The sequence below is a fragment of the Scyliorhinus torazame genome, chromosome 7 (assembly GCF_047496885.1).
Source record: "Scyliorhinus torazame isolate Kashiwa2021f chromosome 7, sScyTor2.1, whole genome shotgun sequence".
NCBI lineage: Eukaryota > Metazoa > Chordata > Chondrichthyes > Carcharhiniformes > Scyliorhinidae > Scyliorhinus > Scyliorhinus torazame.
In genome coordinates, this window is record NC_092713.1 from 53970614 (window position 1) to 53991423 (window position 20810).

General features: G+C 50.0%; 1 protein-coding gene and 1 pseudogene across 2 annotated transcripts in view; one reads left to right on the forward strand and one right to left on the reverse strand.

Annotated features, from left to right (window-relative positions):
* Positions 1–20810, forward strand: part of LOC140426227 (BTB/POZ domain-containing protein 19-like) — a 253562-nt gene that overhangs the window by 60240 nt on the left and 172512 nt on the right. The gene's annotated exons all lie outside the window — the stretch shown is intronic.
* LOC140426228 (DNA-directed RNA polymerases I, II, and III subunit RPABC4 pseudogene) lies at positions 12188–12702 on the reverse strand (annotated as a pseudogene).

A 20810-nucleotide genomic window follows, 5' to 3' on the forward strand; every position in this document is an offset into this window, starting at 1 on the left:
ATACTTATGATATCTGGGGACTTGAATACACTGAGTTCTTAATGGAACAGCATCGGGCTTTCAAATGAGCTAAATAATGAACAAATTTGTTACAACGAATGTGAGTCTTGTGCGCAAGTCCTAATCGTCATTCAGGCGTTGCTGACTTTACCGAGAATCCTGGTTCAGACCATAGCTTTCCAAATAATTTGAGTGCGGTTTCAACCACCTGGCTTTAAGCCCCATCAACATCAAAACCAATAATTCTGCTCATTCTTTAACGTTGAGGTTCTGACATAAAAGATACTATAAATACAGTGATAAATACCTACAGTTTATTTTGTACGACTGTCAAATTTGCAAATCATCACAGTAGTATTAACTAGTTCTTTTAACCAGAGTACATAATGATAACTGAAGGGAGCCAATTAATCTGTGTCTGGATTCTCCCTTTGAGAGACTACGGGATGGATTCTCTGATTTTAAAACTATGTCCGGAGCATGTGCCTAGTCTTACGCCCAAAAAGTTGGCTCCACCCCTGCACCGATGCTCCACCCAATGGGGGGCTAGCAGCCGCGCCACGTAAATCTCCCAGCTCCATCTGCAGATACGGATGGAGAATCTCCGGGTCTGTGGCCGCGCACCCGCACGGCGGCAACCTGCGGTGGCCGCTCGCGAGCCCGGCCTCCAGATAGTGCCCCCCCTGGACCACCCCACACTAGTCCCCCCAGCCCCCACCGAAGCCATCCCGGCCAGCGGAACGGCTCCCACCCCCAACTGTGGTGGCGCTGGGCACAGCCCACAGCCACCATGCGAGGTTCCCGAAAACTGTGAGCACACGCGACTGACGCCGTTGGCGTAGCATCGGGGGAGGGCCTCAGGTGATGTCCTGAGGCCGTCCCAACGGCGTTCGCCGTACTTACCGATTATGCCATTTTTGATGGGGTGGAGCATCTGAAAAATGGCGCCGCCACTGATTTCGGTGTAAAAATGGATTCTCCAGCCAATCGCCGAACACGATTGCGGCGCCGGCAATCAGCGAATCCCGCCTCACATGTTCCCGCCGGAACTGAATAGCATGCAATTCACGTTTCCACGTTTCCGTTTAGGGGCTCTATTCGTTCCACGATTCAGGACATGGAAATGGGCCAGCACTGCAGGCATGAATTGGAAGCAATACCCAGCCAGTGGGTGGTGTAAGTGCTAGGGCCGGAATTAGTGCGAAAGATCCTGCCAGTTGAAGCTGCTTTTAAGCGCTCCATTCACTCCACACTCATTGCAGCCATGATGATGACTCAGAGAAGACCTGCCCCCGATTTCGGAAGTCTGAAGTGGATCCACTGCTCGTGTGAATGAGGAGAGAAGGGACACCATCTTCCCCAGGGTGGACTGCAGACTCAAGTCTGCCCTCATGAACAGCGTCAGTCAGTGCTACCAGCCTCATCAGGCGGAGACAGCTCGTGATCCTGAGGCGTGGGGTCATTGGTGAGGCCTCTGCTCTGAGAGGGGCAGAGTACCAAGGAAGATTCCAAAGGCCTCAATGCAGGTGTCTTTTGGTTGGGTTGAGCTCTGTGAATCCCCTGCTTCCTGTGCAGTGGGACTGCACTTCTGAGGGGTGCATTGAGGAGTGGCAACACCTGGTGGGCCAGTGATTGAGCATGGCCACGTCCATCCTCTTCATGGTACCGTTGGGATAGGAGGGTTTCCAGACAGGTAGCCTGAGTAGGGTGGAGCATAATGGAAAGATGGAGCATGAAGTGTCCAACCTGCTAATGAGATTTAAATCCATGTAAATTACGGTTTTGCATGGACCCACCAGCGCAGAGTGCAAATTCATTAACCCTGCCATTATGCTGCCAGCGGGGGACCGGACCATGGCATCGGAATCATTACCAGGCACAAATCACGATTTTTCCATTGTGCGATAGTCTCCGCCCAAACGCAATTCTCGCTGTTGGCAGCGGGAAGCAGGAGAATTCAGGCCTTGATCTTTACATGTAAGTTAAACATGCACTTCAAATGTGACTACATTGTACCAAGTGCTGAAGTAGCTTTACTTAGTAAAGTAATCAAAAAGTATTAGTTCGGTGCACTATACTCAGTAAATGTCCTCTTCTACTCATCATTACAGTGGATAGCACTGTTATTTCACAGCACCAGAGACCCGGGTTCGATTCCCGGTTTTGGTCACTGTGCGGAGTCTGCACATTCTCCCCATGTCTGTGTGGGTTTCTTCTGGGTGCTCCGGCTTCCTCCCTCAAGTCCCGAAAGATGTGCTGTTAGGTGAATTGGACATTTAGAATTCTCCCTCAGTACCCGAACAGGCGCCAGAATGTGGCTATTAGGGATTTTCACAGTAACTTCATTGCAGTGTTAATGTAAGCCTACTTGTGACACTAATAAATATTGTTATTACTATGAATATGGCACACAAAACCTGATATTGACAGAGGCGGAGTTGAAAATGGTCTAAGTCGATCCTCTATGTGGACCAGATAGAGTGAGCTAGATGGGCTGATCAATCTTTTGATGGTCTCTTATATTGGATTGTCATCTAGGTCAAATGACTTGTGTCTGAAGTGTTTGTAGGTGCTATTGATGGTGTTGCTCTTGAAAAATGTATTCACTGTTGTAGAACCTGCTGAAGTGTGAACTTGCCTGGTGGCTGATCGTTGTCATCGTCGAAACAAGGATGACGTCTGGCAGGTATTGTGATTTGTGTGTCCTCAGGTGACTCAGCAGGCCAATCCTGGAGCAACAGGTCTTTGAGCAGAGGACAAGACTTGCACTGAGGGAGGTGTGTTCTCGAGCCAGTTTTGTGGCTTCTCAGCAGAATTTATGTGGTCAGTTTTTGACTGTGATTTGGTTTGTTGGATATGGCGCATCCACACTGTGGTAGTCACCACTGATTGTATAGTAGTTGTAATAACGGTATAATAGATGTAATACGGTAAGGCTCCTGTACTAGAGGTACGGGGGTAAATCCTTGCCTGCTGGCTCCGCCCAGCAGGTGGAGTATAAATGTGTGTGCACACCGAGCTGCTCCCATTCTGGTAGCAGCTGCAGGAGGCCACACATCTCTGCTTAATAAAGCCTTGATTATTCTCTACTCTCATCTCGTAGTAATTGATAGTGCATCAATTTATTAAGCAGAGATATTACAGTGATGGAACTTCGTATCAAGCCTGATCGCCTACTGCTACCCCCTCAAGCAGCCAACGCTACGTCGGCCTTCGACCACGAGCTAGCTTGCTTCGAAAGCTACCTCCGATCATCGACTGAACAACCCTCGGGCGCACAGAAGCTCCAGGTCCTTTACTCACGGGTGAGCTCTGATATTTTTCCCCTTATCCGGGATGCGCCCACTTACACTGAAGCAATGGAGCTCCTGAAAGGACATTATATGCGGTCGATTAATAAACTCTACGCCAGGCACCTCCTGTCCACGAGACAGCAACACCCCGGTGAGTACTTAGACGATTTCTGGCGTGCTCTGCTCATCCTGGCGAGGAATTGTGACTGCCAGGTAGTTTCGGCAGTCGAACATATGGAACTTTTAATCAGGGACGCTTTTGTTACGGGCATGGGGTTGGCATACATCCGCCAGCGCCTATTAGAAGGGAGTACGCTTGACCTTGCGGCAACCAGGCAGCTCGCGAACTCGCTAACAATAGCCTCCCGTAACGTACAGTCGTACGCCCCCGACTGCACGGCGTCCTCATGGACATCGTGGGCCCCACCAGCTGCCGCACCCAGCCCACCCCAAGCCTACGCCGCGCGGCAGCTAGCCAACCCCAGGGGGTCCAAATGCTACTTCTGCGGGCAGACCAAACACCCCCGGCACCGCTGCCCGGCGCAGAGCGCAACCTGCAAGACCTGCGGAAAGAAGGGACATTTTGCTGCTGTGTGCCAGGCCCGGTCGATCGCTGCCGCCTCTAGACCCAGCGTTCCTACACCCCCCCCCATGTGCGACCCGTGGGCGCCACCATTTTCGTCCCCGCAGACCACGTGCAGCCCGTGGGCGCCGCCATCATCTTCCCTGCAGACCATGTGCGACCCGTGGGCACCGCCATCTTCGGCGCCATTTTGGACGGCGCCTCAGGACCCCTGCTCGTCGGGGACTTCGTCTGGCCGTTCATCGCGTGCCACCACCGCCGACCAGCCCAGGGCCTACCAGTACCAGCCGCAGCTCACCTCCATCACCCTCGACCAGTCCTGGCCTCACAACCGTGACGACGACAGTGAAAATCGATGGGCACAAGACTTCCTGCCTTCTTGACTCCTGGAGCACGGAAAGCTTCATCCACCCCTCTACGATAAGGCGCTGCTCCGTCGCGGTACACCCCGTTACTCAGAGAATCTCCCTGGCCTCCGGATCACATTCCGTTGAAATCCAGGGGTACTGCATCGCCACCCTCACCATCCAGGGTGTAGAGTTCAGCAACTTCCGACTCTACGTCCTCCCCAACCTCTGCGCTGCCCTGTTAATTGGCCTGGATTTCCAATGCAATCTCCAAAGTCTAACTCTAAAATTCGGCGGACCCCTACCACTCCTCACCGTATGCGGCCTCACGACCCTTAAGGTCGATCCACCTTCCTTGTTTGCAAACCTCAACCCAGATTGCAAACCCGTCGCCACCAGAAGCAGACGGTACAGCGCACAGGACAGGACCTTCATCAGGTCGGAGGTCCAGCGGCTACTGTGGGAATGCATCATAGAGGCCAGCAACAGCCCCTGGAGAGCCCAAGTGGTAGTAGTAAAGACTGGGGAGAAACACAGGATGGTCTTTGACTACAGTAAGACCATCAATCGGTACACACAGCTCGATCCGTACCCCCTCCCACGCATATCTGATGTAGTCAATCAGATTGCACAGTACCGGGTCTTTTCTGCAGTGGACCTGAAATCTGCCTACCACCAGCTCCCCATTCGCAAGGCAGACCGCCAATACACTGCGTTCAAAGCAAATGGCCACCTTTACCATTTCCTTAGGGTTCCTTTCGGCGTCACTAACGGGGTCCTCGGTCTTCCAACGTGAGATGGACCGAATGGTTGACCGGTACGGACTGCAGGCCACCTTCCCGTACCTAGATAACGTCACCATCTGCAGCCACGATCAGCAGGACTACGACGCTAACCACCTCAAATTTCTCCACACCGCCAAACTCCTTAATCTCACATACAATAAGGAGAAGTGCGTGTTCCGCACCAACCGCTTAGCCATCCTTGGCTATGTTGTGGAAAACGGAGTTCTAGGGCCCGACCCCGACTGCATGTGCCCCCACAGGGAACTCCCCCTCCCCCACTGCCCCAAGCCGTGAAACGATGCCTGGGGTTTTTCTCCTATTATGCCCAGTGGCTCCTGAACTATGCGGACAAGGCCCGCCCACTCATTCACTCCACAGTTTTTCCCCTGACGGCTGAGGCGCCCCAGGCCTTGAACCGCATCAAGGCAGACATCGCCAAGACAACGATGCACGCAGTCGACGAGTCCCTCCACTTTCAGATCGAGAGCGATGCCTTGGACTAGGCTCTGGCCGCCACCCTCAACCAGGCAGGCAGACCCGTGGCATTCTTTTCCCGCACCCTCCATGCCTCCGAAATTCGGCACTCCTCTGTCGAAAAGGAGGCCCAAGCCATCGTGGAAGTTATGCGGCATTGGAGGCATTACCTGGCCGGCAGGAGATTCACTCTCCTCACTGACCAACAGTCGGTTGTCTTCATGTTCAATAATACACAGCGGGGCAAGATCAAAAATGATAAAATCTTAAGGTGGAGGATCGAGCTCTCCACCTACAATTACGAGATTTTGTATCGCCCCGGGAAGCTCAACGACCCCCCCGATTCCCTATTCCGAGATACACGTGCCAGCGCACAAGTGGACCGACTCTGGGCCCTACACGATGGTCTCTGTCACCTGGGGGTCACCCGGTTCTTTCACTTCATAAAGGCCCGCAACCTGCCCTACTCCATTGCGGAGGTCAGTGCTATCACCAGAGACTGCCAGTTCTGCGCGGAGTGCAAACCGCACTTCTACCGGCCAGACCTGGTGAAGGCCTCCTGCCCCTTTTAACGCCTTAGCATGGACTTCAAAGGGACCCTCCCCTCCACCAACCGAAACACGTACTTCCTGAACATGGTTGATGAATACTCCCGATTCCCCTTCGCCATCCCATGCCCCGATATGACTTCTGCCACGGTCATTAAAGCACTCAACAGTATCTTCGCCCTGTTTGGTTTCCCTGTTTACGCCTACAGCGACCGGGGATCCTCCTTTATGAGCGATGAGCTGCGTCAGTTCCTGCTCAGCAAGGGCATTGCCTCGAGCAGGATGACCAGCTACAACCCCCAGGGACACGGGCAGGTGGAGAGGGAGAATGGGACGGTCTGGAAGGCCGTCCTGCTGGCCCTGCGGTCTAAAATTCTCCCGGTCTCCCGCCGGCATTGGTCCTCCCCGACGCGCTCCACTCCATCCGATCACTACTCTGCACTGCAACTAATGAAACCCCCCATTGCCTTCTCTTTGCCTTCCCCAGGAAGTCTACCTCCGGGGTTTTGCTCCCATCATGGCTGGCAGCTCCTGGCCCTGTCCTCCTCCGCAAACACGTGCGGACCCACAAAGCGGATCCGTTGGTCGAACGAGTACAACTCCTGCCAGCGAACCCGCAGTACGCCTACGTGGCGTACCCTGATGGGCGCCAGGGCACAGACTCCCTCCGGGACCTGGCACCAGCTGGATCCCCACCCACGGCCCACCCCCTGACACCCCCCCTCCAATTGCCCCGGTGCCACTCGCCCTCCCCCCAGCGCACCTCACAACAGCCCCCGCCCCAGGATGATCCGTCCTCCCACTGGTTCCTCCCGGGGATGACGACGAGGACAATACACTCCCGGAGTCACAGGCGACCAAGTCGGCGCCCGCATCACCACCGGGACGGAGGCGATCACAGCTTTGGATCAAGGCACTCGACTGGCTGAACTTGTAAAGTTTGCCTGAACTGTAAATCTTTCCACCAAACTGCAAATGTTTCCACCAGCCCCGCTGTAGTCCTTTTTAACAGGGGGTGAATGTGGTGGTCACCACTGATTGTATAGTAGTTTTAATAATGGTAAAGTAGATGTAATACGGTAAGGCTCCTGTACTAGAGGTACGGGGGTAAATCCCTGCCTGCTGGCTCCACCCAGCAGCGGAGTATAAATGTGTGTGCACACCAGAGCTGCTCCCATTCTGGTAGCAGCTGCAGGAGGCCACACATCTCTGCTTAATAAAGCCTTGATTATTCTCTACTCTCGTCTCGTAGTAATTGATAGTGCATCACACACAGAACAATTAATGGCAAGTTCCTTCTATGTACCAGGTCCATTTGTCCCTTTTTCATTGAGGCTTCTGGAGTGTTCTAAAAACATTTCCTCTGTCCTCGAGATTGGTGCCATTCTCATGTTGTAAAAAGATGATCTGCTTTGGAGCTTATTATATTCTAGCTGATGTAGTTTCCAGACCAGCAGAGTTGATTTCACATGATCATGATGGTTTGCAATGCTGAAGGTATTGGGTTTGGTGAGAATATGCAGGTCGTAAAGTGAAACCTGTGGAACAGGATTTTCAGGAACTAAATCGATGCAGTAGCTCTGGGAAAAATATGACACTCGCTCTCTTAAAAATATTTTTTGAAATTAATCAGCTTTCAGAAGAAAGTAGACAGTAACTAAATTTGATACCAGTCCAAGGGACCAAAGTCCTGGCGAATCGTATAACTAGGGCTGTAGTTAGAGCTTTAATCTAAATGGTGGGGGTGGGGGTTAGTTGTATGGAGAATTAGAAAATCAAAGTTAAAGGGGAGAGGGTAGAAGTGCAAGTTAATGACAAGGACATTAAACTAGTTAAAGGAGCTGAGGGCTCAGGAGAGGTTAGTAAAGTTTCCAGACCACGTAATAGAACAGAGTATAGAACGTGGCAAGAATCTAACCTCAGGCAGAGCAAAAAAGGTGATAAATATGAGAAAGGAGGTGGTCAATGCAGGACTGAGGCTGTTGTACCTAAATGCGCGCAGTATACGGAACAAGGTAAATGAGCTTGTTGCGCACATTGAAATTGCCGGGTACAATGTTGTGGGCATCACAGAGACGTGGCTGTAAGGGGATCAGGGCTGGGACCTCAATATCCAAGGAGATGTGCCCTATCGAAAGGACAGGCAGATGGGCAAAGGGGGCGGGGTTGCATTGTTCGTAAGGAATGAAGTTAAATCGATAGCAAGAAGCAATATAGGATCAGAAGGCATAGAATCTCTGTGGGTAGAGTTGAGGAATCGCAAATGTAAAAAAACCCTGATGGGAGTTATGTACAGGCCCCTTAGCAGTAGTCAGGCTGTGGGGCAGAAAATAAATCAGGAGATAGAAAATGCATGTATAAAAGTCAATATTACAATAATCATGGGGGACTTCAGTATGCAGGTGGACTAGGAAAATCAAATTGGTTGTGGATCCCAAGAAAAGGAATTTGTTTTTTTGTAGCAGCTTGTGAAGGAGCCTATTAGGGAACAGGCAATTCTGGATTTGGTGATCTGTAATGAGGCAGACTTGATTAGGGAACATAAGGTGAAGGAACCCTTACGGGACAGTGACTACAATATGATAGAATTTACCCTGCAGTTTGAGAGGGAGAAGCTGCAATCAGATGTAACGGTATTACAATTAAATAAAGATAACTACAAAGACGTAAGGAACATCATACTTGTGACAATAAAAGGTTATTATTATTATTATAAGGGAGGAGCTGGCCAGAATTGACTAGAAGGAGAGCCCAGCAGGGAAGACAGTGGAACAGCAGTGGCAGGAGTTTTGCGGGGTTATTCGTGAGACACAATAGAAATTCATCCCAAGGAGGAGGAAACATGCTAAGGGGAGATGAGGCATCCATGGCTGATGAGGGAAGTCAAGGACAGCATAAAAGCAAAAGAAAAAGCATATAAAATGACGAGAATTAGTGGTGAAGCCAGAGGATTGGGAAGCCTTTAAAAGTGAGCAGAGGACAATTATAAAAGCAATATGGAAGGGAGAAGACAAAATATGAGTGTAAACTAGCTAGTAACATAATAGAAGATAGGAAGAGTTTCTTTCAATTAAAAATGGTAAGAGAGGGGCAGAAATAGGCACTGGAATACTGGAAAATGAGGCTGGAGAAGTTTCCTAATAATAGGAAACAAAGAAATGGCAGAGGAACTGAATAGTTACTTTGGTTCAGTCTTCACGGTGAAAGACACCAGTGGGATGCCAGAGCTCCAGGAGAATCGGGGGCAGAGGCGAGTGTAGTGGCCATCACTAGGGAGAAGGTTCTGGGGAAACTGAAAGGTCTGAAGATGGATAAATCACCTGGACCGGATGGACTACACCCCAGGGTCCTAAAAGAGATAGCTGAGGAGATTGTGGAGGCATTGGTGATGATCTTTCAGGAATCACTGGAGGCAAGAAGATGAGATTGTGGAGTACTTGGAAGTGCATGATAAAATAGGACTGAGTCAGCACGGCTTCGTCAAGCAGAGGTCATGTCTGACAAATCTGTTGGAGTTCTTTGAGGTGGTAACAGGGATGTTAGACAACGGAGAACCAGTGGACGTCATTTATTAGATTTCCAGAAGGCCTTTGACAAGGTACCGCATAGGAGACTGTTAAGTAAGTTAAGCGCCCATGGTGTTAAAGGGTAAGATCCTGGCATGGATACAGGATTGGCTGACTGGCAGAAGGCAGAGAGTGGGGATATAGGGGTCCTTTTCAGGAAGGCAGCCGGTGACTGGTGGTGTGCCTCAGGGGTCGGTGCTACGACCACAACTTTTCACAATATACATAAATGATCTGGAAGAAGGAACTGAAGGCACTGTTGCTACATTTGCAGATGATACAAAGATATGCAGAGAGACAAGTAGTATTTAGGAAGCAGGGGGGCTGCAAAAGGACTTGGACAGGCTAAGAGAGTGGACAAAGAAGTGGCAGATGGAATACAATGTGGGAAAATGTGAGGTTATGCACTTTGGAAGGAGGAATGGAGGTTTTTCTAAATGGGAAAATGCTTAGGAAATCAGAAGAACAAAGGGACTTAGGAGTCCTTGTTCACGATTCTCTTAAGGTTAACGTGCAGGTTCAGTTAGCAGTTAGGAAGGCAAATGCAATGTTAGCATTCATGTCAAGAGGGCTAGAATACAGAGCAGAGATGTACTTCTGAGGCTGTATAAGGCGCTGGTCAGACCCCATTTGGAGTATTGTGAGCAGTTTTGGGCCCCGTACCTAAGGAATGATGTGCTGGCCTTGGAAAGGGTCCAGAGAATGATCCCTGAAATGAAGAGCTTGTCATATGAGGAATGGTTGAGGACTCTGGGTGTGCACTCATTGGGAGTTTAGAAGGATGAGGGTTTTTTTTATTGAAACTTACAGGATACTGCGAGGCCTGGCCGTGGAGAGGATGTTTCCACTAGTAGGAAAAACTAGAACCCAATGGCACAGCCTCAGACTGAAGGGACCATCCTTTAAAACAGAGATGAGAAGGAATTTCTTCAGCCAGAGGGTGGTGAATCTGTGGAACTCTTTGCTGCAGAAGGCTGTGGAGGCCAAGTCACTGAGTATCTTTAAGACAGAGGTAGCTAGGTTCTTGATTAGTAAGGGGTCAGGGGTTATGGGGAGAAGGCCGGAGAATGGGGATGAGAAAATATCAGCCATGATTGAATGGCGGAGCAGACCCGATGGGACAAGTGGTCTAATTCTGCTGTTGTGTCTTATGGTCAATAGTCTGGAACGTAAGGCACTTTCCTTTGATATTTTGAATACTCCCTAATGTACCCCGCTTGAAGAATGCCAGCCCTCACCATCACTGGATCAAAATGTTCATGGTAGGATTGTTTGGGAACCCATGAAAAGGAATACAGTGGATGAATAACCTGCTGCCTAATTATTGCTACCCAAAACTGTTTCAATCTTGACACCATCCTGTAGGCTAGTGTGCATAACAGGCAGTAAACATTCACACAATGGTACAGTGGTTCTCACACCCACGCTCATAGTAATGGCAATGATGTTAATCTTGCCTTCAGAGAATTTATTGCATCTACTCTGCAAAGCTAAATGTTGTGTTTTGAAGGTGTGATACTCTGGAGCATGGAGGTTTAAAACAACAGAGTTTTATTTACAGATTGTGATCTCTTACGTGGCTGTTCTTTCCTCTCTGTTTTCCGCGTTAGGATCTGTTGAAACCTCCGATGCTGCTTCTGGTGAATACATTAATACAACAGAGTTCATGAGAGCTAATAAGAATTAATGCAAATACATAGCATTTCCTCTTCCGTTAAATTGAACACCTCCGATGAATTCAAAACAAATTCAACATGAACTACAGTCAATAAGTAAAATGGTCTGAAGGTCACCATTCTCTGGCTGATGGCGTACCTCTGACGTCACCTTCTTCACACTGGTGGTCACCTCTGGCGTTTTTGTCCTTGCACTAATGTCGTCAGTGTTTGGTTTAACTGGTGTTAATAATAATAACCTTTTATTGTCACAAGTATGAAGTTACTGTGAAAAACCCCTAGTCGGCACATTCCGGCGCCTGTTCGGGTAAGCTGGTACGGGAATTGAACCCGCGCTGCTGGCCTTGTTCTGCATCACAAACCAGCTATCTAGCCGACTGAGCTAAAGACGCAGGAACAGAAGGTGAGGTGTTGCTTTCCTCAAGAGTGTGTTAGTGTAGGGTTGTAGGAAGGGTCAAGTCATCACTTTATATGTTTTTACCTGCGGTTAATATCCGCACGATCAGATCCTTGGGTGCGTGGCCAATCGGGGTTCTAAGTTTTCAGTCTGTCTCCATGGTCCGAGTCCGCCATGGCGCTCGGCACGGCCGCTTGAGGCAGCCGCCGTGCGCATGAGTGGACTCAAAACCGGAAGTGCGGGGGCCCGCATCCGCAGCTAAAGCTGCATGAATTACTCTGGGTGCCTGCTAGCTCCCTGCAGGGCATTGAATTAGCTGATCTTTTTTGCAGGAAACACCAGGATAAAACTCCAGCGTTTTTACGCCGGCGTGGGTACATAGTCCCATTTTGGGAGAATCCAGCCCCTTGTCTTTGGTGGAAAAGTATGCTTTGCCTTGTTTTCCATTTATACTTGCTGTTGTACAATCTCTTTAGTTTTCGGAGGTTTCTTTTTTTTTGGAAAGTATCAACTACATGGAAGCATTTATTTTCATCAATAAAACAAAACTGGTCTTGCAAATAGTCTAGATTTGAAGGATACAAGCAATATTTTATATTAACACAAAAATATCAAAGCCTTTCTGCCTGGTGAAATTTACATATGTGACCAAGTTGAATGGTAAACATAGCAATTCTTGTTAGTTCAAGTTTAAGAAAAACATTGAATTTCATCGAGCATCAAAAACAACCAATCTTTTTGTTCTCTTCTTGTACATTATTCTGTAACCACATTCTCGGCATCGGATAGGATCTCTGGCTTTAATTTCATTTTCAGTATGACATTCTCCACAAATATAGTCCATGGGTTGTTGTTTTGGTGGCTGCAAGTCCTTCTGGGCATCCATTTCTATTAGACGGTTAAATTATCGGATTTCCTACAGCCGGTTGCTGCCGATTAATTTCTTTTTGGTTGAGATTTATCGCCCGCTCCACCGCCGATCCTCCCTCACTAGAAGCCTCTGGAAGGAAGACGCTCGCGCGCGCCGCCGCCGGGCTGCAACGGAACTTCCGGTCGGCCGGGAGAGGAGGAGGAGGAGGGAGACAGTCGTTTTCGGAGGTTTCAACAGATCAAAGTGGGATGTAGTTGTCTTTTCACCATTAGTAATGCAGGAGAAATCGTGATCGTGGAATGTGCGGTATTCCTATATGCCATAGAGTCATAGAATTTACAGTACAGAAGGAGGCCATTTGGCCCATCAAGTCTGCACCGGATCTTGGAAAGAGCACCCCACCCTAGCCCACACCTCCACCCTATCCCTGTAACCCAGTAAACCCACCTAAACATTTTTTTTAAGGACATTAAGGGGCAATTTAGCGTGGCCAATCCACCTAACCTGCACATCTTTGGACTGTGGGAGGAAACCGGAGCACTCGGAGGAAACCCACGCAGACATGGGGAGAACGTGCAGACTCCACAGAGACAGTGACCCAAGTCGGGAATCGAACCTGGGACCCTGGAGCTGTGAAGCAACTGTGCTAACCACTGTGCTACCGTGCTACGATGCTGACCAGTAGGAACTTGTTAAGGCATTTGATCAGTGAACCTTGCTCCCTGGTGCTCTCGAGGTATGTTTCATAGTTTGGATGAGATTTTCTGCTTGTCCATTAGTAGCAGGGTGGTATGATGCAGACTTCACATGTTCAATACCATTCTCTTGTAATAAACATTTGAATTCTTGTGAGACAAATTGAGGTCCGTTGTCACTTACCACTTGTTCAGGCAATCCAAAATGACTGAACACTTCTAGCTTCTCAATAGTGTTCTCCGATGAAGTAGCTTCCATCACAGTGATCTCTGGCCACTTGGTGTGAGCATTGACTGTTACCAAGAACATATATCCTTCAAAAGGTCCTGCAAAATCCACATGCATGTGTTGACAAACCTCTTCGGGCCATTCCCATGGAGGCAACGGTTTTTGGATGGCAGGTTTCTTACCTTTGCATAGGAAGAACACGTTCTAGCTTTCTCTTCAATTTCCGCGTTGTGGAGGCTTCCAGGAATAACTCCTCGCTATTTCCTTCATGTATACGACTCCGATTGGCCCTCATGTAGATTCTCTAACACCCGTTTCTCAATGCTGTTGGAATACTTACTCTGAGTCCCCATAGAAGACACCCTGACTATGCTGACAGCTCCAATCTCCTGGGATTGTCGGATTTCAGATTAGGAGCTAGTTCTGAAGTTTCCCCATATACTACCATATCCACTTCTGTGAGTATCAGATCGCTCCAAATGTATTTCCTCACTTGTTTAGAAGTGATTGGTGTGTGGTCTACTTGTTCAAAGTAGAAGATGTTCCCATTTGAGCAGACTGATGAACTACCTGGCAGTGGTGATCTTGAAAGTTTATCTGCATTTCCATGTAGATTTGGTTGTTGGTACTTAATGGAATAAGTATGCGCAGACAAAAGCAATGCCGATCTTTGCATTCTACTAGTGGCAACTGACGGAATTCCCATGTGTGGTCCAGAAATGGTAGTTAATAGACGATGGTCTGTCAACCATGTGAACTTTCTCCCATATAGGAATTGATGGAATTTCTTAACTTCAAAAATGATCCCAAATGCTCTCCTTTCAAATTTGGGCATATACTTTTAGCTTTTCTCAAGGTTCGAGAAGCAAAAGCAATGGGTCTTTCTTTACCCGATGGCACGATGTGAGAGACCATCGCTCCTATACCATAAGGAGATACATCGCAAGATAACTGCAAGGGTAACGTAGGATCAGAGTGCGCAAGAACTTCAGATTTAAGTAACACTTGTTGACTTGCACAGAAGTGTTATTGCATTGATCCGACCACTTCCACTTCTTGTTCTGGCACAAGAGGTTATGTAATGGTTTCAGAATTGTTGCCAAATTTGGGACAACTTTTCCACAGCAGTTCATCAATCTCCGGCATGAACGTAACTGGTGTTGCTAAACCGCAGTGTGTCTTAACCCATATACGGTGGACAAATGACAAGAACAAAGAACAAAGAAAAGTACAGCACGTATCCCTCTATTCCCATCCTATTCATGTATTTGTCAAGATGCCCTTTAAACGTCACTATCGTCCCTGCTTTCACCACCTCCTCCGGCAGCGAGTTCCAGGCACCCACTGCCCTCTGTGTAAAAAAAACTTGCCTCGTACACCTCCTCTATACCTTTCCCCTCGCAGCTTAAACCTATGCCCCCTAGTAATTGACCCCTCTACCCTGGGAAAAAGCTTCTGACTATCCACTCTGTCTATGCCCCTCATAATTTTGTAGACCTCTATCAGGTCACCCCTCAACCTCCGTCGTTTCAGTGAGAACAAACCAGGTTTATTCAACCTCTCCTCATAACTAATGCCCTCCATACCAGGCAACATCCTGGTAAATCTCTTCTGCACCCTCTCTAAAGCCTCCACATCCTTCTGGTAGTGTGGCGACCAGAATTGAACACTGTACTCCAAGAGTGGCCTAACTAAGGTTCTATACAGCTGCAACATGACTTGCCAATTTTTATACTCAATGCCCCGGCCAATGAAGGCAAGCATGCCATATGCCTTCTTGACTACCTTCTCCACCTGTGTTGCCCCTTTCAGTGATCTGTGGACCTGTACACCTAGATCTCTCTGACTGTCAATACTCTTGAGGGTTCTACCATTCATTGTACATTCCCTACCTGCATTAGACCTTCCAAAATGCATTACCTCACATTTGTCCGGATTAACTCCATCTGCCATCTCGCCGCCCAAGTCTCCAAACGATCTAAATCCTACTGTATCCTCTGACAGTCCTCATTGCTATCCGCAATTCCACCAACCTTTGTGTCGTCTGCAAACTTACTAATCAGACCAGTTACATTTTCCTCCAAATCATTTATATATACTACGAACAGCAAAGGTCCCAGCACTGATCCCTGTGGAACACCACTGGTCACAGCCCTCCAATCAGAAAAGCACTCTTCCATTGCTACTTTCTGCCTTCTATGGCCTAGTCAGTTCTGTATCCATCTTGCCAGCTCACCTCTGATCCCATGTGACTTCACCTTTTGTACCAGTCTGCCATGAGGGACCTTGTCAAACGCCTTACTGAAATCCATATAGACAACATCCACTGCCCTACCTGCATCAATCATCTTTGTGACCTCCTCTAAAAACTCTTATCAAGTTAGTGAGACACGACCTCCCCTTTACAAAACCGTGCTGCCTCTCGCTAATATGTCCATTTGCTTCCAAATGGGAGTAGTTCCTGTCTCGAAGAATTCTCTCCCGTAATTTCCCTACCACTGACATAAGGCTCACCGGCCTGTAGTTCCCTGGATTAATCTTGCTACCCTTCTTAAACAGAGGAACAACATTGGCTATTCTCCAGTCCTCCGGGACATCACCTGAAGACAGTGACTGCAAGTCTGTTTCTTTAAATCAATCAATATTTATTCGTATGCATTCTATGTTATTGTGTTACAATCACACTCTCAACATAAATTACACTGCAGAGTCAGTTCTTACGAGACCTTAACTTAACTTTCAGAGTGACTAGCAAGCACAAGATAGATATTGGCCTTTATCTGTATCCAAATCTTGTAGTCCTCAATGTTCGGTTCTTGGTCTGGTCTGTTCCTGGCTCTGGTCTTCCTTCTGTTGGTCGGGTCATGGTCTTTCTCGCGTTGGCCAGTGCAGGTTACTGTTGTTCGGTTGCTGCTGTACATAGAGTGATTGCAGGGTTGCGCAGCAACTTTTGTCCCTGTAGATTTTGCACCCTTTTGGGCGGTCCCTGGTATGCCACCAATCAATTGATCAGGATTCGATCACCTTGATCGATCAAGTCCAATCAGGGTCCGCCACTTGTGGCGGGGCGTGCCCTTACCGGCCATGTCCGTAGGTGATCGGGGAATGTAGGCCCTTCCAAATAAGGAAGGCAGGTGCCATTGTGTCTGGTAGTTAGGTGAAATTAACATGCAAGTCCTATTGTCCTGGGATGGCCTGAAGATGAACTTTTTCCTGTTGTATTGCTAGAGTCTGGGCTGCAGCTTATTTCTTAATCTTTATTTGAGCTGCAGCCTGCTTGCCCTCGAACTTGGCCTATTCTCCCAACATCCTTTGCAGGACACCACCTTAGATGGCCGTTTGGCGGCGCTGGTTAATATTCTGAGGAGCAGGCGTCTATGTCATGGCCTTAACCTTTGAAGGAGATTTGTGAAAGCCAGTGGCATCAATCACATATCCCAAATATTCCAAGGAGGATTGGAAGAACTCACACTTGCTGTTACGGACCCTCAGCCACAGTCCCCCAATCTCTGGAGAATGGCATCTAGAGTTCAAAGGTGTTCCTCTTCATCTTTTCCAGTAACTAGGATGCCATCTGGATAGCAGTGGACTCTGCTCAGTTCACTCGGGATATGATCCATTGCTCATTCAAACAATGCAGGAACTGATGCAAAAGGCAAGCTTCAGAACAAGCCTTTATGTGTCACAGTTGTCAGAGGTTCCTGTGACGTCTTGTCCACATTCATTTATAAGTAAGCTTGGCTCAGATCAATTTTGCTGAAATGTTGGCCTCCTGTCAATGCCGCAAACAAGTCATCATTGTGAGGTAATGGGTACTGTTCAGCACATAACACTGAATTTATGGTGACCTTGAAGACCCCACAAATCCTTATGTATCCGTCTTTCTTGGTGACTGGAACTATTGGCATGGCCCATTCACTGATGCTGACAGGTTCCAAGACTCCGGACTTCACACATCGCTCTCAGTCAGTCTCCACCTTTGGCCTAATAGCGTATGGTACTCACTTCCGGTTGCGGCTATGCGGAGCTAAGCCGCACATTCGGCGGCTTCCGCTAAAACAGACTTTTGGGCTCTCCAGAGGAGCCCCAACGGCCAATTTTTTCGACGACTTCCAGTGTGGGAAGGTGAGCAAGGCTCCCCCTCCATAGTGTATGGATTGGACCAGGGGTGGAGCGGTCAAGAAAGCGTTTTTGGAGCAGAGAAAATGGCGAGGGAGAAAAAACAAGATGGCGGCGGGCGGAGATCAAGCGGCATGGGTGCAGGAGCAGCAGGAGTTTCCCAGGCGCTGCTTTGAGGAGCTGAAGAAAGAGGTGCTGGCGCCAATGCTGACGGCGATCGAGGGGTTAGTGGCGACCCAGAAGGCCCAACGGGCGGCGATCCAGGAGGTGCGGCAAAAAGCCTCGGAGAACGAGGATGAGATCTTGGGCCTGGCGGTGAAGATGGAGGCACAAGAGGCGCTGCACAAGAGGTGGGCGGAAAGATTCGAGGACCTGGAGAACAGGCCGAGGAGGAAGAATCTTCGGATTCTGGGTCTCCCTGAAGGAGTGGAGGGGGCCGATGCCGGGGCATTTGTGAGCAAGATGCTCAACCTGCTGATGGGGGCGGGGGCCTCTCCGGGTTCCCTGGAGCTAGATGGGGCTCATTGTGTCCTGGCGAGGAGACCCAAGGCCAACGAGCCGCCAAGGGCTGTAGTGGTGAAGTTTCACCGTTTCGTGGCTAGAGAGTGTGTCTTGAGATGGGCCAAGAAAGAGCGGAGCAGCAGGTGGGAGAATACGGAGATCCGAATCTATCAGGACTGGAGTGCGGAGGTGGCAAACAAGAGAGCTGGTTTTAATCGGGCCAAGGCGGTGCTCCATCGGAAGGGGGTGAGGTTCGGAATGCTGCAGCCAGCGCGATTATGGGTCACATTTAAGGATCGACACCACTACTTCGAAACGCCTGAGGAGGCTTGGACCTTTATACAAACTGAAAAGTTGGACTCAAACTGAGGGTTTGTGGTTGTGGGGGGATGTCGATTGTATACAGGGTATTAACTATGCGTAGGGAATGTTCCACGGATTGGGTAATGGATGGGGATGGGGGAAGAGATCTGATGGGGAGACTGTGAGAGTGTGTGGGCGCCGGTGCTGGAGGGAGGGGAGGCCCGGGGATGGGGGAATTGGGATAAGGCCGCAACACGAGCGGCGCCAGAGGGGGCGGGGCCGGCTCAGGAAAGCGTGGGCTTTTTCCCGCGCTCGAGAAGGACGGGGGGGGGGGGGGTGTGGGAGCGCACACTGATTGATGGGGAGGAGGGGGGATTCCCACACGGGGGGGGGGTCAATGGGACGGCGGGGGAGGCTGGGGTCAGCAGGAGTCAGCTGACTTACTGGAATGTTATGGGGGGAGCAAAAGAGCTAGATACGGATCTAGCGGGGGGGGGGGGGGAGCGGGGGGGGGGGAAGTAGGGTTGCTGCTGCATTGGCCGATGGGGAACTGGAAACAGAAGAGGTGGTCGCGACGGGGGTCCCCCGTCTGGGGGACTGGAGAGTGCGGGAGGCGCGGGCACGGGACTGGTCTAGAAAAGGAGATGGCTATTCGACAGGGGGGGCGGGTGGGAAGCCCCCCAATCCGACTGATAACTTGGAATGTGAGGGGCCTGAATGGGCCAGTTCAGAAGGCCCGGGTGTTCGCGCACTTAAAGGGACTGAAGGCAGACGTGGTCATGCTTCAGGAGACACATTTGAAGGTGGCAGACCAGGTCAGGTTAAGAAAGGGATGGGTAGGACAGGTATTCCATTCGGGGCTGGATGCAAAGAACAGAGGGGTGGCAATACTGGTGGGGAAGCGGGTGTCGTTTGAGGCCAAGAATATTGTAGTGGACAGTAGAGGTCAATACGTGATGGTGAGCGGTAGGTTGCAGGGGGCGTGGGTGGTATTGGTAAACGTATACGCCCCGAACTGGGATGATGCTGGATTTATGAAGCATAGGGGCAGCACGGCAGCATTGTGGATAGCACAATTGCTTCACAGCTCCAGGGTCCCAGGTTCGATTCCGGCTTGGGTCACTGTCTGTGCGGAGTCTGCAACTCCTCCCCGTGTGTGCGTGGGTTTCCTCCGGGTGCTCCGGTTTCCTCCCACAGTCCAAAGATGTGCAGGTTAGGTGGATTGGCCATGATAAATTGCCCTTAGTGTCCAAAATTACCCTTAGTGTTGGGTGGGGTTACTGGGTTATGGGGATAGGGTGGAGGTGTTGACCTTGGGTAGGGTGCTCTTTCCAAGAGCCGGTGCAGACTCGATGGGCCGAAAGGCCTCCTTCTGCACTGTAAATTCTATGATTCTATGATGTTGGGACGGATTCCGGATCTGGAGGCAGGAAGCTTGATAATGGGGGGGGGGGATTTCAACACGGTGTTGGACCCAGCATTAGATCGCTTCAGATCCAAGACTGGGAAGAGGCCGGTTGCGGCCAAGGTGCTTAGGGGGTTCATGGACCAGATGGGGGGAGTAGATCAGTGGAGATTTGCTAGGCCCTTGGCCAGGGAAGTTTCTTTTTTTTCTCACGTACACAGAGCCTACTCCTGGATTGATTTTTTTGTTTTGAGTAGGGCGCTGATCCCGAAAGTGGAGGGAACGGAGTACTCGGCCATAGCCATCTCAGACCACGCCCTGCACTGGTGGAGCTAGAGTTAGGAGAGGAGAGGGACCAACGCCCGCTGTGGCATCTGGATGTGGGATTACTGGCGGATGAGGAGGGTGCAGGGGTGCATTGAAAGGTATTTGGAGGCCAACGACAACGGGGAGGTGCAGGTGGGGGTAGTATGGGAGGCGCTGAAGGCGGTGGTCAGGGGAGAGTTAATCTCCATCAGGGCTCACAGGGAGAAGAGAGAGGGCCGGGAAAGGGAGAGGTTAGTGGGGGAGATCCTAAGGGTGGACAGGAGATATGCAGAGGCCCCCGAGGAGGGACTACTTAGTGAGCGGCGAAATCTCCAGACGGAATTCGACCTGTTGACCACGGGGAAGGCAGAGGCACAGTGGAGGAAAGCACAGGGGGCGACGTACAAGTATGGGGAGAAGGCGAGCCGGATGCTGGCACATCAGCTCCGTAAGAGGATGGCAGAGAGGGAGATAGGTGGAGTCAAAGATAGCAGGGGAACTCCGGTGCGGAGTGCAGTGAAAGTAAATTAGGCATTTAAGGACTTTTATGAGGAGCTGTACAGATCTCAGCCCCCAGCGGGGGAAGAGGGGATGCGAGGATTTCTAGATCAACTGGAGGAGCAGGAGGTGGCTGGTTTGGGGGCGCCAATTGGGTTGGAGGAGCTGGTTAAAGGACTGGGGAGCATGCAGGCGGGGAAGGCCCTGGGGCCAG